Below are 9,149 nucleotides of genomic sequence, written 5' to 3' on the forward strand. Positions count from 1 at the left end.
CTGAGAGGCCCCCAAAGCAACATAGAAAGAATAGATAAAAGACATGAATACCTAATGAATGAAACCATAAATGAAATTACAAAGGAAGCAAAAACAGCGAAAGTATCACAATAAAACTGAGCAGGCAGCAAGAAACATGGGCCAAAATCAAGGAATGTAATCTTCATTAAGGGCACAATCCTATGCAAGTTTAGACAGAAAAAAAAGGCCTGCAACTCCCAGCATCCCCCAGCCAGCCATGCTGACTGGAGAATGCTGGGAGCTGCAGGCCTTTTTTCTGTCTAAACATGCATAGGATTGCACCTTAAAAGCTCAAGGGAAAAGGATAGTCTTTACCATTCATCAGAATGAGGAGAGGGATGGAGCCAGATGTACCCCTTAGCAAAGGGAGTTCCAAGCCCTAGGCACCACCACTGCTAAGGCTCTGTCCTATGCACCCACCAATCTAATCTCAGATGATGGCTAGATGTGGAACGGAACCGCCTCTGAAAATCTCTATGGGTGGGCAGTCAGCTATAGGAGCAAAAGATCCTTAGTGATACCTTCAACCCAACTGCTATATAATTACAAAGTATTACGATTAATATCGTTGTTTAACATGTGATCATCAACAGCACAGAGATAGGGTGGCCATGAATACTCTTTTACAGAGGACTGTCCTCTATTTGAAGGGCTGGCCTGTCCACTTCCGGTTTAAAGATAATGAACCATCAGAACTTTTGCCCATCAAGCGTTAGCACCAGGACAGCAGGCTGAATAGGCAGACAACAGGTCACCTGGTCACAGTCTTCCATGCTATGGTGAGATGAACTTGTATTCCTGCTTATAATAATTCATTCTACATTCACAGTTATACATATAAATTGGCATATGCAAACTTCAGGCAAATTCCTCTCCTCTTTTCTCCTCTTTTTTGGCAATGCATTTCCAGACCAACCATTGGACCTTTTAAGAGCAGCATTGAGTAATCTGTGGCCCTCCGAGTTTTCTTGGACTCCAGACCCCATCAGGCCCAGCCAACCAGACCAATGGAGAGGGATTATGGGAGTTGTAGCTTGACAACATCTGGAGGGCCACAGCTTCACTGCTGCTTTAAGAGCCTCCACGGCTGGAGTAAAGGGATGGAGCTGGGGAGGAGACAGGTGGACTGAAGACAGCGGGCCAGTTCACATGATTAAGCAGCCCACTGTGGCTAACTTAAGCCATGGTGGACTGTGGTGTGTGCTGGTGGCCATTTTGAATATCCAAGCCATGACTGCAGCTTGTCGTGTCATCCAAACCTGATGAGGTTAGGTTGTTGGCACCCACAACCCTAAAACAGCCCCTGGGTTCTGGGTGGTTTGTTAACCACACCAACAACCCACCCTCGCTGAGTTCAAATGACGTAACAAGCCACAGTCGGAGCTTGAATATTCAAAAGTTGCCTGGCGTGCACCGCAACCCACCATGGCTTAAGCCGTGGTGGGCTGCGGTGATCATGCAAACCTAGTCAGGGGGTCTTGAGGCCTTAGTCCATCTGCAGCCCTTGTTGGAGCAAGTTGCACACTTGGAAGTCCCCATGATGCCGTCTGGGTCTGGGTACTGGATACCAACAGATCAAAACAAATATGTCCTGGCTCTTTCCTTGTAAATCTGCCCTTGTGACCGAGAGGCTGAAGGAAACTTTTCACCTTGAGAACCTTAATCCTGAAAATCACCTCAGACAAACCCTCTCTTAACAGAGAGGATTTATTGCCTTGAGGAGCAGGAGTGTCTTAAGGTCACACACTTCCCGGGCTGTTCCAGCGCAGATTTACATTTGATTGATACAGCCGTCCCCTAGCCCCTTAGTAACAGCTCCAGCCAGAGCACACAGCCATTGTCAGGAGAGAAATGAGTCTCTCTGTGTGATTGCAATGGATTCACAACCGTCTATATTGGATTTGGAGTGCTTAGATCAGACTGTTGAAATGTACTGAGGATTTTATTAGGCAACTTTGCTTCTGCTATTATCTGACAAGAATTGTGTTGTTTAATTATTGTGCTTCTCGATTGCATGGCTCTTGTTTTAACGTGTAATATTATACTAATCTGGAAGTTTTCATGAGAATTGTGACCTGCCCTGAGGGGGCCTCTGAACCATGTGATGGGATATAAATTTCAAAAACAAATAAATAGCTTTCGCCCACGCAGTTCATCCATGTGGATATTTGACCTGTTAGGGCCTTCTAACCCCTGTAATTGGATCTTTGCTGGTCCAGCACAACAATCACAGGTAATAACTGGGCCAGAATGGATGCCACAGTCTGCATCAAAGGAGGAAAAGAGGTGCAATTTTCTCCAATACTTCATTGTTCCTGGTGTGCGTGTGTGTGTGTGTGTGTGTGTGTGTCTGTCTGGGGGGACTTTTTCAGGCATTTCAAGATTTGTGCTAAAAAGACAAAGCAGGAGCTTGGGAGACTCATGCAGATGGCTGCTGTTGTAACTTACCTGTAGTTTTGCACAATCCATAAAATCCAAGAGTTGGATGTGGCCCTGTAGGCCATCAAGTCCAGCACCCTGCTCAATGCAGGAATTCCAGAGATAAGAGAATCCCCAACAGACGGTTGTCCAGCCTCAGGGGAGGGACCGTAGCCCAGTGGCAGAGCACCTGCTTTGCATGCAATGAATCATTCCACCCATAATTCATGCTCCTCCCCCCCCCCCGAGTTCTAGGGAGGTGAGACAAGGGCACTGCAAGAACGAAGGATGGGGAACATGCATGTGAATGAGAAAGGGTCTCTAGTAGGGCTGCAATGTTTAGTTGGTTACTTGTTCCATCTAACCAATGTTAAAACATGATTAGAAAGGTGTTTCAGATTACCTTTCAAAGGAAATTAATGTGTTTATTTTTAATATATATAGTGTCAAAAACTGGATTGCAGGCACCATACTCCTTTAGAAGAGGCCTTCCCTGCTGTTCTCTCCCACACAGGAGAATGCTTCTTCTGACATGGGGACTGATGCAACACATGCAGGCATCCCCTAAAACAGAATAGGCTTCTTTTTCTTCAGAACTGTTCTTTATTCCAATGCAGATGTATGGAAATGTAACCGATCAGTTAAAGCCAGATGAATAATTGACCCAAGTTGTATTTACCAGCCCTAATCTCTCAGCAGGATATACCCATCTACTGAATACAGGAGATTAGACAAATACATGGAGGAAAAGTCAAACAGTGGCTGCAACAAAGAGAGAGGCTGTTACCTTCATGCCGTGCCCCTGAGCTTCCTAGAGGCCTCTGAATGTCTGCTGTTGAAAACAGATGCTGTTCTACCTGGACCTTTGGGATGTTATGTTCTTATGGCATCAAGTCTTTAGAAATGTGCCAAGGAAGCCTGCAGCCACATTGCAATGACCCCTAGGTCAGCCTTCAGCAACTTCAACTCCCATCAACCCTGGCCAGCCAGCACAGACAGTGGCTGGGGATGATGGGAGTTGGAATTCAAAGAATCTGGGGGGCACCAGGTTGAGGAAGGCTGCCCTAGGTTATACTACTGCTGCTGTTATGAGTGAGGGGGGAAATAAGAAATGGCTGGATTTGCCTCCCAGCCAGCTGAAAACGTATTGTGAGTCACAGCAGCAGAAAAGAAGAGGGAGAACATAATGAGAGGGACGAGTGTGGCATAATGGTATTTTATATAATTCGATCCCTGGCATCTCCAGGTAGGGCTGGAAAAACTCCTGCCTGAAACCTTGGAAAGCTGCTGCCGGTCAGTGTCGACAGTACTGGGCCAGATGGACCAATCGTCTGACTCCGTATAAGGCAGCTTCCTATGCACCTATGCTCCTATGCTCTGCTTGGAGACCTCTGGAGAGGGGAAGCCCCCACCCCACTAGGTCATTGGTTCCATTGGCCATACCGGTTGGGGAGGATGGGAGTTGTAGTCCAACATATCTGGAGGGCACCAATTTAGAGAAGGTGCTGTAATGGTCCTGAGATTCCAACACCCGCTTGGCTCCACTACAGTTGAATTTTCATACGGCTTTTGATTTTCAGAACATTAGAATGGAATTTACTTCTTTATTCAAGTATCTATGCCCTGCATTTCCTTTCCCCCAAAACAAGTCACTCAAAGCGGATTACAAAATATAAGAACACATTATTAAAATAATAATTGATCATTAAAACAATCATTGCACTAAAACAGCATAATCAAAGACAAAAACATGAAGAGCCAAAGCAAACAAATTAAATTAAGCAATAGAATCAATCACCTGTTTTACAGAGAAATAGTTTCACTTCCCAACATGTTGCCACCAACCATGCCTCTGAAGGTAACGGCACATGCAAGAAGGATGCAACAGCCAATCTTTAAGGATGGGCAGGTTTACATGGGAGGGCACTATCCTTCAAATAGCCAGGTCCCAAGCCATGTTAGTACGTTAAAGGGAATAACCAGCACCTTGAATTGCACCCAGAAATGAACTGGTCACCCATGCAGCTGATACAATGAAGTGCATGATCCCAGTTTTTGCCCCAGTCAAAACTTTAGCATGTGCTGGAAATTTAAAATAAAAAATACATAAAATGTTTTTTTAAAGAACATTATCATTCCCAGTTTTTAACAATATGGGTTGTTTTAAAGTACAATTATGTGGAGGGATTAACTGCAATGCCCCTTGGGTGGGGAGAGTTCATTTGTTAATGTACTGTTGTTGTGTTTTACTGCAAAGGAGAAGAAATGGCTTGCAAAGAGCTGGAAGTGTAGCTCTGACATTTTGAGCTCCACTCCGATAAACATATCTGACACAGCAGAACCTCAAAATCTGTGTTGGAAGCTGGCAGAGGATGATTCTGTCACCATCCTTGGTATACTCAGTCAAGGAGCTGTAACTGGCTTGAAGCTCCCCGTTGAGTGAACGCTTTGTGACAATGCCAGGTTTGTCTGTGCAAACGTGTGGGATGATCTTCTGATGCATCCTGCTCTCTATAACTTCCTAATATCTGTCTGGTTAGTCTCTTCCAACATGGAAATCACTCGTTACAATGATAAAGTGCAACACCCACACATAGATTGTCACTCATGATTATTACAATTGTCTGTATTTTCCTGCATATACATGACGCCATGGCTTCATAGCATATGTACACCATAGGATCCAGCTTTAGGCGCTTGGAACTGGGCTGCCAGAAACAAGACTTCCCTGCTCCCTTCTCCCCAAGGCAGCCCCTGCACACGCAGAGGGTCAGGGGAAATCTGTTTCCACCCACCCAGTTGCACGTGCCTACATCTGGATCCAAGCCTTTGTGTGCACATAGAAAACACATTGGTGGTTATTACATATGACCATTTACATGAGTTTCCCCCCTTTTCTTACACAGATGTGGTTTACCATGCAGGAAAAGTATAAAGTAGCCCCTGGTTTAAATAAGCAAAGATTTTATAAAGCATAGTTCATGAAAACACCAAATACTGCAACTTTAAGAACATAAGAAGAGCCATGCTGGATCAGACCATGGGTCCATCTTGTCCAGCATTCTGTTCACACAGTGGCCAATCAGCTGCCCATGGGAAACCCATAAGCAAGATATGAGTGCAACAGCACCCTCCCACCCATGTTCCCCAATAACTTTGCTGTTAAAAGGATAAAGACAGCCACCTCACCCCACCCCACCCCATGGAACTTTCTCACTATTCCAGTAAGAGCTTATAAGAGGAAAGGTAGGAAAGGTTCCTCCTGTGCAAGCACCGGATCATTACTGACCCCTAGAGGGATGCTGCTTGCGCTGGCGTTTTCATGGCAGACTATAGCAGGGTGGTTTGCCATTGCCTTCCCCAGTTGTGACTACCTTTCCCCCAGCAAGCTGGGCACTCATTTTACCGACCTCGGAAGGATGGAGGGCTGAGTCGACCTGAGCCAGCTACCTGAGACCCAGCTTCCGCTGGGATTGAACTCAGGTCATGGGGAGAGTTTTGGTTGCAATACTGCCGCCTACCACTATCCATTCCATCTTTTTTATCAACCACATTCCATTAGTCTGCATTAAACCAACCTTATCAGAAGGCCCACATTATTGCATCATGTCACTCGGAGCTGCTCCATGGCAGGAAGTTAACATCTCTGTAAACTTGTATAAACCAGTCTGGCTACTTTCTCGTTATGGCTTCTTTACACCCACCAGGTGAGACTGTGCAATCCACCAGGGTTTATGCACGTATGGTGCTTGGCTTATGCACCAATGTCTGGTCCCTGCTGCACTAAAATCAGAGTTTTGCTGTTTATCTTATAACTTCTACTGCTAGGGGTTATTCTTTTCATTCCATCATTTTGTGGGATCTCAGAACATTCAATCTTCTGGCATTTGATATATCTTAAGGGGGTGCTGTACACTGATCAGATCATTGGTGCATGCAGCCCAGTGCTATCTACTTTGGCAGTGACTCTTCATGGTATCAGATAGGGATGTCTTCCAGCCTTGGTGAGAGAGAGAGAGAGAGAGAGAGAGAGAGAGAGAGAGAGAGAGAGAGAGAGCGCGAGCTGCTCCACGTCAAAAGATATCAGAGAGGTGTACAAAAAATTTAAATACAAAAATATTACAATAAAAACAAGAACATCAATAAAAGAGTGGCTAGAATTTAGTCATTAGTCAGGAAATGCTGCCTGAAAAGAAAATGCAAGAACAAAGTAACGTAGATCCATGCCTGATTTCAGTTGGAAGGGCATTCCATAGGATGGAAGCCAACACACCAAATGCCCTACTCCTGGTGGTTTCCAGGCAGATCTCCGACCCACATGGGACCACCAGGAGTGCTCCTTCAGAAGACCTCAGCGATCAGGCAGGATAAGAGAGATTGTGTGTCTTCAAGTATCCTGCTCCCAAGTTGTTCAGGGCTTTATAGGCTAGAAACGGGACCTTAAATCTGGCCCAGTAGCAGATAAGCAGCCAGTGCAGAGTCTTCAGTAGAGGCCAGAAAGATACCAGGAACTGAATTGTACCTTCTGCATGCAAAGCATATATTGCACCAATTCATGTCGTGCAGTGGTTAAGGGACCACAGACACAATCCTACAGCCCCTGGGAGGGTGTCCTGGCGCCTTAGGATAGGGTGCACTTCCTTCTCTGCAGAGAGGGAGGTCAACCACAAGAGGACTCCTTGTTGTAGCAGTGGAAACCTCCGCTGCCATTCCCCCTCTGCTATTGGTACTTTGAGGGGGGGGGGGTACATGCCAGGTGCAGGAGAGGCCTTGGACCCAGTGGATCCAAAGATCTCCCAACACGCTCCAGACAAGATCAACAATGTACACCACCACTAGAACTGGCAGAGTGATTCCCTCAACCTATTGAAACCACTTGGAGGGGAAATTTTTGAAAAGGTCATCCAAGTCCCCCCCAAGAAAGTAGCCCAAGAAAGGGAAAAGAGTCCCCTGTGCACACACATCTTGTCCCCTGGCTGGTGCTAACCTGGCAGGACTTTGGGTTTAGGGGTGGGTGCGTTACTGATGTCCCCTGTCAAGGAAAGTAGAATGACACTGCCCTCTGTAAATTGGGAAGTCCCCCATTCAAATTTTGCCACGAGCTCCCAAGGTGGCCTGACAATATGATCCTGTGCATGTTGTTTAGAAGTAACTCCCACTTTCTTGAGTGGGACTTACTCTTTAGGAAGTGTGTTTAAGATTGTGGCTTCTGGCATGTCAGCATCTTGCTGCTTCAGTCTCACATCTGCAATACTGGAACCATGATATTGACCTACCTCATAGTGTTGTTATGGAACTCATTTATGTGAAGCATCTCAAGTACTCAAAATTTCTATGTATTATCTATTTGTTATTATTTCTTTATTTGTTGCATGGCTTTGTTACAGAGGTTCTCTGTATCCATACAGACAATCATCTGCATTACTCGTGTTTCCTATAGCAACAGAATTTACATTGGAAGAATCCCAGAAAATGATCGAGCGTCAGAGGCATCGACCTATTCCCACTTCGCTTCTTGACCGAAGCAAAGCTGTGCTCAAGTTGCAACACCGAAAGTTTCCTGTTGTTTTAGCTGAGCATTTGCAGCACCAGCAGCAGGTCCAATCCAGGGTGCTGAGTCATGCCTGCTGGGGCCCATTAGGACATGTTCCATTCGCCACAAGGGGCCATCTTCTCAGTAAGCTCTGCTATTGCTTGATGCATATTGCAGCAGGGCATATTTGTATATTTCTCTGTTGTTATCTTTGTTGCCTGACAGTAACTTCTGATAGTTGATTCCACTGTTAAAAAGGTAAAGGTAAAGGTGTCCCCACCAGTCGTGTCTGACTCAAGGGTGCGGTGCTCATCCCCGTTTCTAAGCCAAAGAGCCAGTGCTGTCCGAAGACGCTTCCATGGTCATGTGGCCGGCATGACTGAACACCGAGGTGCACAGAACGCTGTTACCTTTCCCGCCGAAGCGGTACCTATTTATCTACTTGCAATTTCTTGCTTTCAAACTGCTAGGTTGGCAGGAGCTGGGACTGAAGACGGGAGCTCACTCCATCACGCAGCACTTGGGTCTCAAACTGCTGTCCTGCCGACCTTCCGGTCTGCAGTTCAGTGTCTTAACCACTAAGCCACCGCGGCCCTGATTCCACTGTTACATTCCCCCAAATGTTTAGGATCTGGTTCATACATTCAGAGGGGCATGTGGCACAGTCCTGCACACAACCAAAGTGCCTCAGTGCAAACCTATCCATGCCCATGGAAAACTGACACCTTATCAGTGAGGAATTATCCTTCCAAATGCAGGGAGACTTTGAAATGGAGCTGCTTACAAGCAAGCAATTTCCTATGGTATTCTGAAATCATGTTGAGGACTTTTAGGGTGGCCATTTATCTTGTTTTACAGAGAACAGTCCTGTATTAGAAGAGCTGTCCAGTCCAAGTACAGTGTTGATAAAGACCCATGAATAGGGACAGCATTGCTTCATTTGCCCATACCATCTGGTGATATAGCCTGCGACTATGTAGGCGACTATGACATAGCCTGCGACTATGGAGGTTCTCTATGGAGGCGACTATGACATAGCCTGCGACTATGGAGGTTCTCTATGGAGGCGACTATGACATAGCCTACGACTATGGAGGTTCTCTATGGCGGCGACTATGACATAGCCTGCGACTATGGAGGTTCTCTATGGCGGCGACTATGACATAGCCTGCGACTA

This window comes from Heloderma suspectum, chromosome 4, assembly GCF_057233095.1.
Source record: "Heloderma suspectum isolate Gila_16-S chromosome 4, 16-S_ref, whole genome shotgun sequence".
In the NCBI taxonomy this organism is placed as follows: Eukaryota; Metazoa; Chordata; class Lepidosauria; order Squamata; family Helodermatidae; genus Heloderma; species Heloderma suspectum.